Source organism: Pseudonaja textilis, chromosome 5 (assembly GCF_049901715.1).
Source record: "Pseudonaja textilis isolate UNSWEBS1 chromosome 5, rPseTex1.2, whole genome shotgun sequence".
Lineage (NCBI taxonomy): Eukaryota > Metazoa > Chordata > Lepidosauria > Squamata > Elapidae > Pseudonaja > Pseudonaja textilis.
The window spans coordinates 38788342-38806871 of NC_141994.1; the positions used below are offsets into that span (position 1 = coordinate 38788342).

At 34.7% G+C, this 18530-nt stretch overlaps 1 protein-coding gene across 1 annotated transcript in view; it reads right to left on the reverse strand.

The window, feature by feature from the left end:
- The window catches only part of MGAT4C (MGAT4 family member C), a 354112-nt gene that overhangs the window by 219280 nt on the left and 116302 nt on the right, over positions 1–18530 (reverse strand). The window lies entirely within an intron of this gene.

The following is an 18530-nucleotide window of genomic DNA, read 5'->3' on the forward strand; positions in this document are numbered from 1 at the left end:
ATCAGTGAAATCAAAAACATATGGCTGCTACTGAAACATTATTAAAAGAACAAAGAGTGCATAAGTATTTCTTTTCATTATAGCAGTAAGATACATATTTTAAAACATCAATTAAATTGTTAAAAGTAACAAATTAAGATGCTGCAATTCTGCATTTATTTATTTAAATAATAAACATTTTCAGTTTTTTCTTTGAGAACATATCTGAAAGGATAACACAATATTCTAAAAGCAATAAATCATAAAAATACAAATAACCAAAAGAGTATTAAAAGATGAAAAACTAGCAAAATTAAGTGAAACTGAATGCTTTGTACTCTTCATAAATCCAGGGTTCTTCTAAAGAAAGTATTGTGTCATGGGAAAGAAGGATCCAGAGTCAAGGATCCACAATCAACATTTTACTGGTAAGTACTCAATTCCAATTGCAATACCATGAGGGCTAATGGCTGGTGGGCTCCCTTATATACCGGTTGCTTTCCATGCTGTTAGCCAATTAAGTAACTGTATTTTCCCATGCTACTAATGGCGGGCTATTCTGTGGCTGTGGCTGTGCAGACACAACAGAAAGCATGAATAAAAGTATGAAAGTATATATAAAACAAAGAGTATAGCTTATATCCTCCCAATATATTCTCATAAAATTATTGCAACTATAAAGAAAACCTTATCCTGATAATCTTCAAGCATGATTCAGGTAATGGTATGCTAAATTATTCTGAATCCATATTGGTTTTTAAAAGGCATTATTTTTAGTTCAGAAAGCCAAAATTGTGATAACATTGATATCATACATATTATCAAAATTAATACTATTCTGAATTATTATAATTGTAAACTCAAATGGAATGCATTAAAATGGTCTATCTTCAATTATGTTTTACTGTCTGAACTTCAAAATAAAGGCTTTCTACTTACATAGGCTCTTTCCCAATGTAAACCACATCTCAATATCATGTACATTAATTATCTAATTTTTATCAACTGCAGTAGAGGCAATTGAGTTGACATATGTTTAAACAAACATTAATTTCAATAGGCTAGGAATAGAAAATATATTAATTTAATAGCAATTATAGTTTGAACAGAACTGATATTCCAGGATTTATGTTTTAAATGGTAGGGATAATTGACTAAAGATAAAATCAATTGTTTTATTACTTTTGTTTGTCTGGATGAATTTGTGCTCCACTTAATTTGTCTGGGTGCATAAGACTTGGGTGTATTTGTATTTGTCTGGGTGTTTGCGATTGTTTGGGTTTATCTGGAAAGCTGACATGACACAAGTATTGGAGGACTCCTGAAACATACTGTGAAATAATAAGAAAAAGCACTGAAAGGCTTCTGAAAACTTTGAAAGCTTCCAAACAGCTTTGAACTAATTAGTTAATATAGCTAAAGTATGAAATAACAGGGTGTTGTTGCTGTTGTTGTTGTTGTTCCAGTACTATTTACAATCTGGATAGAGACTGACAAATTCAAAATCCTCCACTTTCTCCCTTAAATGTAACATCTATCTAAACTAGTGTTCTCTCCCAAGGGGATAAATTTTTACCTCAGAATACTCTCATACTAGGGAATGGACTTCTTAACCAAATTTGCTTCCGACCAAGCTATTTTAAACATCAAGGAGTGTTAATATCTTTGAATAGTTGTTGTCCTTTAAGAATAAAGGGGAATTCATTACCATAAGTAAGTTTTGTAGGGAGAGGTTGCTCAAAGTTACTATAACTGTTTATGAAAGACACAAATATTGAGAAAGAAAAACTAAAATAAATGAAAACTATAAAAGCATTTTCCAACTTCCAAGGAACTAAGCTTCAAGATACAGTGGTAAAAGTAAACATCCTTAGCCTTTGCAAATAAATCAGATGTCACTCCATATAATTTAAAATGTGCTTAAGAAGAGTCCATGGTCTTTATGGGAGAGCTATAGTAAACTAACTGTCTCTGTTCCTTCATTATCAGGATTTATATGATGATTCTGAGGACCTAAATCTTTGCAATTTGTAGTTTTCTGAGGTAGTTGCCCAGTAAAAATGACATTTCAAATGTATGCAAAATTGCCTAAATATGAATGAACAATATGCAAAAACAGATTAGACTGGAATAATTCTGTTTTTAAAAAATGTGTACTTTAGGGACTTCTAACAAAACTATACTGATGCAGAAGCAGGAAGAAACACACTTAAGGTTAAGTGACAATAAAATTCCTTTTCTGAAAATAGTGCTTGAAAATCACATTTTAGTGCCAGAGACATTCATCTGCATTAAATGCAGCATTGCATTCTCTCATACATCTGTATTTAAATCATCTATATTTTTCTTTTTTATGGCTGTAATAGGAAAGTCTGTTCCTTTGAATTTAGAATTAGGATAACAGATGGTAAAAAGCTTAGTTTAAAACCAATATGGACTTTAAAATATAACCACATTTCCTGCATTCTCCAATGTAACAGACATTTAATTTGGTATAAAAACAGTTTTTGCTATAGTGGAGTGCATCAGCAGATGTCTATGCCTTAGCAAGTGTGTGCAATAACATCACAATACTCACTCCCCACCCCCCCATTTCCTCTTTCATATCAAGTGAATGGATCCAAAAACTAAAAAAAAATCCAGGATGTCTTGTAAAAAACATAATGCAATATAAATGGAAGAAAAGGATTAGGCTCTGGACATTAATGTTCAATGACAACTTATGAATAAATACATATTTTTGATCTTGCAATATGTTTCTGAAAAGATGTTCAGCTGTTGCAGTTATGGGCAGATTAAAAACCATCATTAACTGGATTTTTGGAGGCAGGTTGACAGGACATGTTTTCACCATTTCAAAGTGATAGTACATATGTGATCTGAAGAATTGCTATCTTAACTGAGATCATGCTGTGAACCTACATAAACCTAAAACCATTGTCACTACAAATGTTTTTAGGAAAGCTAATATTTTATCATATATTTTCTGCAATTACTAAATGAAGATCAATGTCACTTTGAATACTGTATAACAATTGATATAGCAATAGCAATAGTACTTAGACTTATATACCACTTTATAGTGCTTTACACAGCCCTTTCAAAGCGGTTTCCAGAGTCAGCATACTGCCTTCAACAATTTGGGTCCTCATTTTACCCACCTTGGAAGGATGGAAGGCTGAGTCAACCTTGAGCCTGGTGGGATTTGATCTGCCAAACTGCAGTGGGAGTAGCTTGCAGTACTGCACTCTAATCACTGCGCCACCGAGGCTCCATAACTATATATAAGTATAACTATCATTATAAAGTTTTGGGAGGCAAAGTACTGATGCATTACAGTTAACTGCTGAAAAAAGCAACATACTTTTAGGATAGGTACAAAATATGAAAGGGAGAGTCGATGCAGCTATCCTGCAGATCTGTCATGGCTGGTGAGCATGTGAAAGCCAGTTTTAGGAAAAGTGCTATAGAATGCCTTGGCAGATAATATAGATATATCTTTGACTCATTAAAACTGATTAGCCCCAGCTATTGTTTCAGGTTTTTTTTCTCTTTCCCATTCTGGCACAAATCTTATACTCCCACATTCCTCCTCTTCCCACCTATACAATTATTTCTCAATTCACTGGAGAGAAGGTGGCAATAATTAAATCTGTTTCTTTGTTAAATGGAAATAGGACAGGGAGAAGCAGCTGTCCCCCCTATTGGTTAGAATTAATTAAGTGTCTAAGTTTACAGATACACACATCTATCTGGGAGACTAAATTGATTTCCTAGTAGACTAAAAGACAAAGGCAGGCACAGAGGATGAATTGATTGATTAGTCAGATTAGCTCATGTAGAAGCTTATTGTTAGATATTAAAATAATATTTTAGCTCCTCAGATGGGAAAACAGGAGATAAATTCTCTAAATTTGCATATTTGGTCATTTGTACTTCAGATAACAGCATAAACTTCCTTAAGTAACTAAGATCATCAGGATTCTCAGCAACTTACTTTAAACACTAATTATTAGCTTTGCATATTTGAACTTCCAAAGCTAAGAATCAAACTTGCAGCCCTGAGATGGCATGTGCTGCTTTGTACTAAGCAATAAATGCTTATATATAAAATAGCAACAACAATAGCACTCAGACTTATATACTACTCCATAGTGCTTTACAGACTCTCAAAGCAGTTTACAGAGTCAGCATATTTCCCCCAATAATCTGTGTCCTCATTTTACTGACCTTGGAAGGATAGAAGGCTGAGTCAACCTAAGCGAGTGATATAGTTGAGGATGATAATAAGATAATCAAATCAAAATCTAAGCAAGGAAACAAAAGAATAATTAAATTATTTTAATATTATTCTATTTTACATTGCTTATTAAAATACATTGATAAAAACATTTTGTCTTGTTTTATTGAGAAATAGATGGATAATCTTTTCAAAACTTTCTTTTAAAAAAAAGAATTTGAGATCTCTCAGAGCACTCTATGAAAAGTTCTACTCTTCAAACAGCAAATTGTAAAAACTTAGGACCTTTTTCTGAATGTTACTACTATCGCTGCTGAGAATGAACAGCTGATATTCTCCCTCATAAAAGAATGGAGGAAGTTATTTGATAAATATTTCAAAAGATATTTCATTTACTAAAATATTTTTCAGAAGAGTGACAACATGCAGTATTCAGTCTTGAAAATATTCCCTGCATGAAGAAAAATATTGTTTCCAAAACCAAAACCCAATGTTTTTCTTGTGGTAAGAATCACATGACTTTAGTGATGAAATAACCTCAGACTGCATGCAGGTAATTTGAAATAATAAAGATGTAATACTGCAAAAACTGTCCAATTGCTTTGGACCTCAAGTGAATATGAATGATCCTATCTTGGGAAGATCTAAATAATGTCTTATTAATCATTTCACAGGGACACACTTCTAATAAACAGCATCTAAAAATGATTCAAGTTTTTGCTAATATTCCACTCACCTTTTGTAGCACCAGAATTTTCTGAATGTTACAGGTGAAACTCAAAAAATTAGAATATTGTGCAAAAGTTCATTTATTTCAGTAATACAACTTAAAAGGTGAACCTAATATATGAGATAGACTCATTACATACAAAGCAAGATAGTTCAAGCTGTGATGTGTCTTAATTGAGATAATTATGGTTTACAGCTCATGAAAACCCCCAATCCACAATCTCAGAAAATTAGAATATTGTGAAAAGGTTCAATATTCTAGGCTCATAGTGTCCCATTCTAATCAGCTAATTAAGCCAAAACACCTGCAAAGGGTTCCTGAGCCTTTAAATGGTCTCTCAGTCTGGTTCAGTAGGAATCACAATCATGGGAAAGACTGCTGACCTGACAGTTGTGCAGAAAACCATCACTGACACCCTCCATAAGGAGGAAAAGCCTCAAAAGGTAATTGCAAAAGAAGTTGGATATTCCCAAAGTGCTGTATCAAAGCACACTAATAGAAAGTTATGTGGAAGGGAAAAGTGTGGAAGAAAAAGGTGCACAAGCAGCAGGGATGACCACAGCCTGGAGAGGATTGTCAGGAAAAGGCCATTCAAAAGTGTTGGGGACTTTCATAAGGACTGGACTGAGGCTGAAGTCAGTGCATTAAAAGCACTGGGCTTCAAATTCTCAAGCCGCTCCTGAACAACAAACAACGTCAGAAGGGTCTTACCTGAGATAAAGAAAAACAGACCTGGTCTGTTGCTCAGTGGTCCAAAGTCCTCTTTTCTGATGAGAGCAACTTTTGCATCTCATTTGGAAACCAAGGAGCCAGAGTCTGAAGGAAGAATGGAGAGGCACACACTGCAAGATGCTTGAAGTCCAGTATGAAGTTTCCATAGTCTGTGTGATTTGGGGAGCCATGTCATCTGCTGGTGTTGGTCCACTGTGCTTCATTAAGTCCAGGGTCAATGTAGCCATGTACCAGGAGATTTTGGAGCATTTCCTTCCACAGACAAGCTTTATGGGGATGCTGATTTCATTTTCCAGCAGGACTTGGCACCTGCCCACACTGCCAAAAGCACCAAAACCTGGTTCATTGACTGTGGGATTACTGTGCTTGTTTGGCCAGCAAACTTGCCTGACCTGAACCCCATAAAGAATCTATGGGGCATTGCCAAGAGAAAGATGAGAGACATGAAACCAAACAATGCAGAAGAGCTGAAGGCCGCTATTGAAGCATCCTGGTCTTCCATAAAAGACTCAGCAGTGCCACAGGCTGATAGCTTTCATGCCACGTCGCATTGAGGCAGTAATTGCTGCAAAAGGGGCCCAGACCAAGTACTGAGTTCATATGCATGCTTATACTTTTCAGAGGTCCGATATAGTTCTACGTACAATCCTTGTTTTATTGATTGCATATAATCTAATTTTCTGAGATTGTGGATTTGGGGTTTTCATGAGCTGTAAGCCATAATCATCTCAATTATGACAAATCACAGCTTGAACTATGTTGCTTTGTATGTAATATGTGTATCTTATATATTAGTTTTACCTTTTAAGTTGCATTACTGAAATAAATGAACTTTTGCATGATATTCTAATTTTTTTGAGTTTTACCTGTATATTATTATGGTTTGCCACACAATCATCCAGATGTTTAGACTAGATTTGGCATTTTTGCTCACCTTGTGAAAATAAATAACAAACATCTTGATTTCAGGTTTGATGCATTTTGCAAAATATTACTGCTCATTGTAGCCTCCTTCTAACAGGTCCATCTCAGATTGTAATTTTCTACAACCTCTCTTGTCTTTTGCATCATTTTATGGGAGATTATTCTAAAATGTTATCTGTGATGTTTGCAGCTTTACAAGTTTGTTTCCTCCAACCCTGTTTTTACATGCAATTCTTACAAATTATTTTGATATTCTTTCTTCCTTTTTAAACAAAGTAGTGGTTAAGGTGCTGGCCTAGAATCCAAGAGACTTTGAGTTCTAGTCCCATTTTAGGCTTGAAAAAAGGGCTGAGTGACCAGTCACTTTCACCTAACCCAAACCACTTTTTAGATTGTGGTTGTGGGGAAACTAAGAGGATGAAGGAATATTATATAAGTTCTCCACCTTGAATTCCTTATAAAGTAATAAACATCTAACAAAATAAATAAATCATTTGTGAGAATGATGTCCTTCTAAAGGAGAAAGGGTGCTGACTGCCTTGTCACATGCCTTACACTATTGCATTTATTTCATTTTTATCCACTTTATTTTTCTCTACTTTTTGGTTAATTCTTCAATGATGGCATAGCCTGTAAAATTCTTACCTGTCTCACATGCCATGGTTATGTGGGGAAACATCAGGTAAACACATCCATGTGAGTGACAGGCAATGGCAGCAGAAATCACTAAGCAGCTACATTAAGATAGAAAGGTGGAAGCACCAGGGTGCAAAAAGCAGACGATTTCCAGGAGAAGAATGCTAAGACATCCACCTTTCATCAAATGGCACAACCTACTCAACTACAGAAAAGTAGGAAAGTCATCCATGCCTTTTATACCCTCTTTCCATTGGAAATTTTGAGATTGTTTCAAACTGACAGTGTAAAAATTGTTCTAGCTCTACAATACTGGTAATCTTATTTCACCTTTTATCTAGGGAAGTGCTGACAGGATTTAAAAATCAAACCATGTCCTTTTTTCCATTTAATCAATTTTGCCAAACATCTCAACTCACAATAAAATAGCATAATAAAATAGCATTGTTCCAATATTTGAGGTGCTCCCACAAAAATGAGGAGGTCCATCTATTTTCTAAAGTACTAAAAGGCATGACAACAAACAATGGATGGAAACTAACCAAAGAGAGAAGCAACCTAGGACTAAGGAGAAATTTCCTAAGGCTGAGACCAATCAACCAGTGGAATAGCTTGCCTTCAGAACTTGTGGGTGCTGTATCACTAGAGGCTTTCAAAAAGAGGGAGGGAAGTACATCCCAATAGGACAGTGCCAGGAACCACTAAAACAATACAGAAAACTTAAAACAGTCATCCACCCCCCCCAAAAAAAAGTCAAAAGCCTGAAACAAAAGCTAAGAAGGAAACTAAGAGCAGCCATTGGGCTAATTGAAAGACTGGGCATGCTGCCAAAAACCATTAACCCTTCCAACTCTATTATTCTATGTTCTCTATGTTCTAAACTGGGTGCTTCACAGCAGAAGCAATACAGCTGGCTGGATCACACATGCATTAAATTCACGGCCTGTATTATCAAGCTGGATCATTGTCCCCTCTTATATCTTTTCCCCCCAGGAAGAAACAAGAAGTAGCCAACACTGCAGCAGCTATAAAAGGTCTTGCGGAACTCCAGGGAGCATCAGCTGATCACGGAAGTGTTACATAATACCCTTTATAATGAAAATGTTTGTAATCTTGTCCTTCTTCCTGAAGGGAAGAGGTTAATCCCATTCCTAGATGGGTGATTGATGAGTTTCCTGGGTGTTTCCCTGTCCTTATCCTGTCAGCTTCTGTTGTTTCTTGACTTTATTCAAGGTGTGTTTCAGCTGTTATCAAAACTAATAACCTTAAGTAGCCTGTCAAGTGGTTCTTGGCTGTCTGTCTGGAGGTATTAACTGAAGGGAGAGAGGGAAAAAAGGCCCTTTCCTGTACTTTATTTTCAGCCATTTCTCTGAGCTGCAAGTAACTGGTTCAGGTGAACCGGTGCGAACCAGCTGAATACCACCATTAAAGCTGACTTATCTTTTGAAGCAGGTCTGTTTCAGGGACCCAGAAAGGGACCCAGAAAGTTGGTGCTTTCAATGTTTAAGATGGTAAGAAGACTGTGGTTTGGCTCCTGTAATGTTAATCAATCTCTATGGGATTGGCTAGGGTCAAATCCAGAAGCTCAAAAATATTTCTTCTGGAATAAGCAAAAGTGGTGGAAAGCTCAGGCTACTTTTAAAAAAAAAAATAGAGTGACTTTGACACCGGATAAAATAAGAAAGGACCAAGGTAATGCTTTCCTTCTTTTATAGGAGATTTCTGTCTGTAGTAAAATTATAGCTAGTTTAGTTAATGGCACTTGTGACAGATACTAGAAAAAAAAGTGGTCCAGGATAACAAAAAAGGAGTAAAAGGAGACCAGGGGAAAATATTGGCTCAGACGACTACCTCAGGTTAACAATTTTCTTCCTCCCTGAAAAAAAGAATTGGTGGTTGTGAAAAGATTTTCTAGACATCTTTTTATTGACCAAAATCTTTCTGTGGAAGGGATAATCCATCCATGAAAAGTGCACGCTATTGCACTGAATAGCAAAAGCTCAGGTAGAGTTTATAGTTCTGGAAATATTATTGCATGAAAATATAATTTTGTTACATCTGCCATTATTTTATCATCACCCATCAATCAGCAATGTAATGGGAAGAGCTGAGGTAGATGCTTACATATTCTTACTTTGGAAATATTAAGCCAAATAAGAGGCACAATTTAGGTGGAGCCAAATCAGATAACCCTAGAAACCAATGGGTGGAATTGAAGACAACCACTAATTTCAACAATAAAAAAAATTAACCACAAAAGATTTCACAATTGAAATTATAGTTAACTAATTATATTTCCATATATTCATGCCAAAGTTGAAGTATATAGCATCTGAAATGGATTCAGGAATTTTGATGGAAACTTGATGAAAAGTTATACCAAAGCATGATATACAAATATAATCTAACTTTTTTTTTTCATGTAAATTTGTAATAGAAAGACAGAGGGGAAGGGAAATAAATTATTGGGGGAAATAAAATATGTTTATTTTAAATGCAGATTTTATGCATTATTTTTTTCTGATAATATAGTCAAATGGGATAAAACTTAAGCAGTTATAAAGCATTTTTTTTAAAAAAATATTAATTTACAAGCAGAATAAAATGAAAACATAAGAGATATATAGTAAAATGTGATATTTCTGCACTGAAGTTTAATATGCCAGCAGGGAAGGAAAGCAGACAATTAACAAGTGTTATTCCCAGGTCTATAGTAATGCTGATGTTGGTATACTAAGTACTAAATGATACAGAAAACTATTGACTAGTAATATGGGAGTCAATGAAGGAAATCTCTATATTCACTGGGGCTATGCGTTATTAGCCACACTGAGTTCTACCTTGCTCTCATTAAGTATCTGATTAAAATTTTGAATAGGAAATGTATTTTCAAAAATAAATAAAGGAGATGAATACCATAGAGGTAAATACAGATTCAGGAGAAAATAAGAGTGTCTTACCTGTGTAGATTCTCAAACTACATGCTTCCCAAAGGAAGCAATCAGATTAAAAGGAATATATTTATACCAAACATTAGAATTTGTGCTGGAGCAAGGAAATGACCGCCAAAGGCCTTTTGTTAATAGTGAAAAGCATCCTGCCTTTGATATTAAAGATAATATATCATGACTATCATGATTGGTGGGCACCAATAGCCTTATTATCCATGGATTTGCATAGAACATTCAACTATCCAATTGCCAAGTTGCAGTCAGAAGTGTCATAGTGTCATTGGTAGCCATCCATTTCTTATTCTGCATAGATTAAACTGTTGCATACTGATGTTAGAAAGAATGAACAACTTGTACTAAATGTTACTTGCCATATTATTATTATTCTTGCAATAGAGCTCTTACCACAGTAAAGGTCACATGTGCTTTTGAAAGGTATTGTTAAGGGGTGGGGAGAGAAGAAAGGTACTTTTCTGTGATAATAAGACAAATATACTTTGTCAGGATGATGATAATTCACCTTTCCAATGTCATTCTTCTGCTTTATAGTTGAAGTATGATAATTAATACTTCAACAGAAAACTGAAAATCTTTGCTTTTTCTCAGCTTTCTTTTCCTTAGAAACAGAATTTCCCATTATTTATTGAGATACAGTAGAGTGAATAAATGCTGAGGAATTTCCTTATAAAGAACTACTTAAGTAGTCCTTTTCAAAAGGCAAAGATGTCTGTTTCAGAACTCAGATTTCCAAATCCTGGGTACAGCAATCATTCTGAAGTAAAACACCTATAAATCTAGTTCATATTGGCTAGTTTCTTGCTGAATTCAGATCTCAGTAAACTTTTATAATTTAAGCTAGTTAGTTAAGTTGTCTCTTGTAATGTATCCTTCTGTGGTCATCATCACATTCTTCTAAACCTGGCATGAACATGTTCTGATGATTGATTTTATATGGACTTTTTATTAAAAATGGGGGAAAAATGAAAGGAACATACAGTTCATATTAGTCATAATAATCTCCAAGTATTTTACTCTATTCTCAGTCTGAAACCCATTTTGCAATTTTTTTAAAAAATTTCACAACCTTCACATCTTAATTTTCTCTTCATTAATTCTGAATCAGCTAGCCAAATTCCTTTAATTTTATCTACCTTCTATTTCTCCCATAGGATTTTCAAAAATGAAACCCAAATGGAAAACATGACGTTCTTTCTAGATTGCTTTGACTCAGAATCAACCTATCTCCCAATAACAATAACAATAGGAAAGGACTCAAAAGAGAGATAAAAATGACAAACCCAGTCTAAACATCTGGAGGCTATGATGACAAACCATAGTAGCATAGGAGGGCATGGAATATTGCAAGTATACAAAACAATTGAAGAAGACAAAAGGTCATAGGATGAATATTTGAAGGACAGTGAAAAAGAGGCTCTGGAGCTACTATACCATGAAAGCCTTTTTTTTAACAAATTTTATTCAGTTTTTCACATTAAAAACAAAAATCTCTTTTTAGTGGACAACATATTTCCACCTTTACATACAAATATGACAGCAATTATACATTCATATATGCATACTTAATTCTATTATTAGCCTCTTTCATTAATCTCAATTGAAACATCTTTTTGTTTCATTTCAATTATTTCAAATATAATCCTTTAATGTTTATTTTAAAAATAAAGATAAACAATATGTGTTTGAATAATAATAATAATAATAGCATAGTAGCATAGGAGGGCATGGATTACAACCATAGTAGCATAGGAATATTGCAAGTATACAAAGCAATTGAAGAAGACAAAAGGTCATGGGATGAATATTTGAAGGACAGTGAAAAAGAGGCACTGAAGCTACTACACTATGAAAGCTTTTTGAATACTGGAGGGAGAAAACTTGTCCACAAGAAAAACCAAATAAAGAATAGAAAAGAGGCATGGCAAAGCAAAATATTACATGAGTATTACATTTAAAAAAATAATAGGCAAGGTAGCTAACAATAAGATGGCCATGGTTAAGAGAAGCAAACTTGAAGAAAGAGATGGGTTAATTCTGTTTGTGAAAGACCAAACCTTAAGACAAATCCTTACAGAGCCCTAACAGAGAAGATAGCAACAGAAAGTAAAGACATCCTCTGCAAAGAATATAAAAAAAACATCTGATTAGCTGCTACAAGATCACACAGACTGATTCAAACATTGGCATGATAAAGTAGCAACAATGGTGCATTGAAATATATGCAAGAAATACCATTTTGCTTACAAGCAAGAACTGATGGAACCCCAAAATAAACGAAGTGATAGAAAATGAAAAAGCTAAATTGCTATGGGAACTTTAGAATTCAAACAAATAAGTACCTTCCATATAACAGCCCACACTTAACAACTGTTACTAAGAAAGACAAAAAGGTATAGATAGTTGGCGTTATAGTACCTGAAGATAGAACCGGAGAAAGACATGGGGAAAAAAAATCTTCCTTTTTATCTTCAACAACATTCTGGAATCTCAAATAAAATGATGCTTTTTCTAATTCTATATGCACCACGGAATCCCGAAGTTCACAATATAAGACTTTCCAATTTTGTTCCGATTCCTCTAATCTCTTTTCCACCACCTCAGTTCTTGCCTCTACTGTGTTTAATTTTTGTTCATTTTTTGTCATTGTCTCCTGCATCTTTCTGATTTTGCTATCCAAATTTTGTATCTCGTTCTTCACTCCTCCTATTTCCGTTCTCACTTCTAATTTAATGTCTTCATGATTCCTTGCTATCAGTTCATGGGTTTTTACCATCATTTCCTGCATCATAGCAAGTGTTGACTGTACTGCCTGCAAACTTTGGGTGGAACTTGTCTTTTCCGCTAGTAACATTGCATCAATCGATCTCTATCCCAGAGGTGAAGATGTCACTGTTGTAGGTTTCTTCTCTGATTTTACAATTGTAGTTATTGTTGCCATGTTAACTATTTGTAGAAGCTCTGTCCAATCCACCATCAACTATCCCTAGTAGAGTTATATTGTCTTCTCCTTTAAATACAGTATACATATTTATATATATATTGTTAAATAAGAGTTTTCTATTATAGATAGTCCCAGACAAATATTATTTCTATTTCTTAACTGGTCAAATATTCTAAGGTTTAGAGAGTTAAATATTAATCCAATATATATATATATATAGTTAATGCACTATAAATACAGCTAAATAGATACCAATATGCTTAACCAGAAAATACCAAACCTATATAATCACATAATTAGTGTAAATAGTTAAAGCACCCAGCTCATTAATATATTTAAATATATGAATTTATCTATTTCCTTAAGGATATATATTTAATTGAAGTAAGTAAGTCTAATTTCTTTTTTTCCCCTAGATTTCTTATATACTACTTTTAAACAAAAATTGATTGGTATAATTTATCAGAACAATAAGATGAAAATACTATATAATTATTCTTTGACCATCTAATTCATATGCTTATAGAATCACTTTCCAACAATTATCCAATTAATCCCAAAAGTTCAATCAGTATTAAGCAACATTCTGTATATAAATTTCTAATATATTTACCTCTATCAAATTAGTTTTCTACCAATATCACTTAAATAGGTTTGTATCTTACCAATATCTATGAAATCAGATCCTGAGGGTTTTTTTTTGTTAATTGTCTTACAACAACTCTTAATTCAAAATGTCCTCGTTCCAAGTTGCACAGTCACTTTCTCCATTTATGTATTTTCTTGTTACTCTTTTGTTCTTTTATTCCCACACAATCACAGTTCCACTTATGAACCTTAAATAAATCTTTCTTATTTTGTCAGAATTATCTATTAATATTTATCAAATTAAAGTTTCTTTTCCCCAGTCCTTTCTTCCGATCTTTCAATGTGTCAAAAGTTCGTTTCAAAATTTTACACTCTTAATTGTCCTTTCATTTTCCTATACCACTTCTTTCACTTTTTCTTCTTTCTTTCCCCACTTCTCAAATAAATGGACAATAAGGTTCTATAGTTCACTCCTCCACTCACAAAGCAAATGTTATTATCTCACCCTTCATCTCCTCAGGTTTCACGATTCCATTAGTCAGCATAAATCTCTGCCATTGTTTCAGTCAGTGCTCCTATCATTAACTCCGCCACTTCACCACACCACTCAATTTGGAGCTTTCTTTACAATATACACCAATATCCTGAAAATCTTCTTTAAATACGCCTTTCAAGTGCTCCGCCTGCTGTTTCCCTCTTTTCGCTTCTTTTAATTGGCTGGGCTGCTGTATCTTTGGCTCCGATTGTCACGGTTGTCACGATCTCCCTCTTCTGGTTTTCAGGGGTTTCTTCTTCCAGTCTCCGGAATCATGGCACCTCCCAAAGACCTCCAAGTCTTCCCCTTTCTTTTGCCTACCCCTCTGGGGTCCGACACGCTCCAAAAAGCCACCAACTAGCGAAAATCTGAATCTTTCAGAGTGGTGATCTACTCCTCAGCTCCGCACCAACACAATGCCCAATTGGAAGTCCCATGCCAAACCAATCTTACATCATTCTTCACCAAAGTGACTAAATTAGTAGACCAGCAAAATACCGTGGACATAATTTATTTAGATTTCAGCAAGGCATTCAACAAAGTAAACCACAACCTACTTCTTAGTCAGCTATAAAAAAGTGGAATAGATAAGGCGGAATTCAGATATAAAGGGATTAACAGTTAAGAAAGAGGAATATAAATTGCAAGCGTTTGCGGACGACATGATTTTCTTCCTTGAAGAACCAAAAGACAGGGGACCAAAATTGATGAGTGAATTAGAGAAATTTGGAGCAGTAGCGGGACTTAAAATAAACAAAAAAAAAACCAAATTAATGACCAAAAACCTAACAGAAAAACAGAAAATAGAACTAGAAGAAATAATGCAGATACAAGTGACAAAGAAAGTGAAATATTTAGGAATTTGGCTAACCCCACACTGTAAGACACTTAAAGAAAACAATTATGATAAACTGATACATCAGGTAAAGAAAGATTTAGAAACGTGGGGGAAACTTCAAATTTCACTACTAGGCCGAATTGCTACTATTAAAATGAATATTCTCCCTAAATTTTTGTATTTATTCCAAACGATCCCAATTAAATTACATAAAAAGTTTTTGAAGAACTCAATAGAACAACCCTGAAATTTATTTGGCAAGGGAAAAACCCAGAATAAATGTAAAAGCAATGCAGGATATGAAGAGCAGGGAGGGTTAGCATTTCCAAACTGGGAGTTATACCATATGGCCACCTCATTAGTTTGGTTGAAGGATTGGGTGAGTTTAACCAATAAAAGAATACTATTTCTAGAAGGCCATGATTTACAAGGGGGTGGCACGCCTTTCTATGGGACGTAGGGAAAACCAGTCAAAAATATTTCCATAGACATTTAATTAGAGACGCACTATTAACAATTTGGAGGAAAATAAGGAAAAAACATTATACAAAAGTACCAGTATGGATTTCAACAATGGAGGCAATGATTCACCCAAACAATTTGGAGCTTACCAAAATGATTAAATATAAAGACTTATTAGACCCACAAGGAAATCTGAAACCGAGGCTGGATCTTCAAGAGCAAGGACATAAAATTGATCAATGGGTTTATCTTCAGATTCAAAGCAGATATAAACAAGACAAAAAAGAATTCGAATTAATAACAAACTGCAACAGTTAGATAAAATTTTATTAGGATCAAATAAAAAAAACATAACAAAATTTTATAACTACTTATTAGAAACAGAACTAGAAGAAGAAATCGTAAAAGGAAATATGATTGCTTGGAGTAAGAACGTAGGGCGCAGCATCACATTAGCGGAATGGGAGAAAGTTTGGGGCAGAAACAATAAGATTACCAAATCGGCAGCATACAAGGAAAATCTTTATAAAATGTTTTATAGATGGCATCTCCCTCCTTCGAGGTTAGCGAAGATGCACCCCAACATGAGTCCGCATTGCTGGAAGTGTAGGAAAAAAGAAGGAACCTTTTTCCATATGTGGTGGTCCTGTGCAGAAACCCAAAAGTATTGGAAGAAAATCAAAACTTGGTTGGAAGAAATCACCAAAGAGCAGATCGAATACAAACCAGAGTCCTTCCTACTAGGGATTTTTGATAAGCAAATTTCCAAAAAAACCAAATACATAACAATACACATTTTAACAGTGGCCAGATTAGCCTTCGCTCAACATTGGAAACAACACCAAATTCCATCAGAAGAAATGATTATTGAAAAAATCTCAAAATGCGCAGAAATGGATAAATTGACTTTGGCGCTAAAAAACAAAGACACTTCACTATACTATGACAGCTGGAATTGTTGGTATAATTGGATTGACCAAAGATAAATAATATATTATAAGGCATAAAAGAAAAGTATCAATACATAACAACGAGGTAGCGATATAAGTTAAAAACAGGTGTGGTTATATGACAAAAGTTAAGGTGATGAAAACAAAAGAAGATCTTGCAAACTGTTAAAATAAGAATACTTTTAATCCTGTAACCTCTTTCTTTCTTTCTTTTCTTAAAATTCTTTCCCTCTCTTCCTCTTCTCTTTTCTTTCTTTTCTTTCCTTCTTTCTTTTGCTTATTTGTGTATGTATTGTGACTGGTTTTAATTGTAAAAATTAATAAACTATATTTAAAAAAAAAAAAAAGTGGAATAGATAGCACCACCACTAGATGGATTCTCAACTGGCTGGCAAACCATACTCAACAAGTAGTCCCTAATGGGTCGAAGTCTACATGGAGGGAAGTAAGTAGTGGGTTGCCACAAGGTTCTGTTTTAGGCCCAGTACTCTTCAATATCTTAATTAAAGACTTAGATGATGGAATAGAAGGAGAACTTAGCAAATTTGCAGATGATACTAAGCTGGCAGAAAAAACTAACACCTAAGAAGATAGGCTCAAGATCCAGATGGATCTTGATAGACTAGAACACTGGGCCATATCTAATAAAATGAAATTCAATGTAGAGAAAAGTAAAGTCCTACACTTAGGCAAGAAAAACCAAAAGTACACATATACACTGGGTGAAACCAGGCTCAATAGTAGTAATTGTGAGAGGGATCTTGGAGTCTTAGTGGACAACCAGCTAAATATGAGCCAACAGTATGCAGCAGCAGCCAAAAAAGCTAATGCAATCCTAAGTTGTATTAACAGAGGGACACAGTCAAGATCAAGGGAAGTACTAATACCACTTTATAAAGCCTTGGTAAGACCACACCTAGAGTACTGCATCCAGTTTTGGTCACCACATTATAAAAAAGATGTTGAGACTCTAGAAAAAGTACAGAGAAGAGCAATCAGGATGATTAGGGGACTGGAGGCTAAAACATACAATGAACAGTTGCAGGAACTGGGCTTGGCTAGTCTAGTAAAGAGAAGGACCAGGGGAGACATGATAGCAGTCTTCCAATATTTGAGGGGCTGCCACAGGGAGGAAGGGGTCAAGCTATTTTTTAAAGTGCCTGTAGGCCAGACAAGGAATAATGGATGGAAACTGAACAAGGAAAGATTTAACCTGGAAATAAGGAGAAACTTTCTGACAGTGAGAACAATCAACCAATGGATCAGTTTGCCCTCGGAAGTTGTGAGAGTGCCATCACTTGAGACTTTCAAGAAGAGATTGGACTGCCATTTGTCAGAAATGGTGTAGGGTCTCCCGCTTGGGTGGGGGGGGCTGGACTAGATGACCTACAAGGTCCCTTCCAATTCTGATTATCTGTTAAATCTGTTAAATCTGTTAAAGGTAACCTTTGCTTTATAGACCTGTGAAAATTGCAAATGCAAGGATAGGTCCCAAAGTTATCTTTTCATGACCATTGTGAATGCAGAGGGTCACTATATGAGGCAGATACTAAACAAGCTGCATCTATTTCATATTAATTATTAAATGTCTAAGCTTGCTCATCTCTGTTGCTCTAACATTTGGAAATGTGCATCTGAGCAAAATGTAAGTACCAAGGTAGTAACACCGGCTGAATCCCACCCCAATCTGATTGCAATATTTACAAAATATTAGACCTCAGCAATGATGATCCCTATGTAGAAAAAGGAGAAAGGAGACTTACCAGTTAATTATCATCAAATCAGTTTATTTATTAAATATCATCAGCAAAACTTGTTATTTACTTATGCTTTTATTTACCATCTCTACTTGCAATTCTATTCATCCAGACTCAGGAACTATCAATCAACATTTTCTTTTCTTGATTTATTCTTCAGTTTGCTAGCTCTCATCCAGTCCATCATAATAAAGCTTATATGGTTTTCATGACTTTTCCTGTTTAAATTGTGTAACGTATTGAATTGGG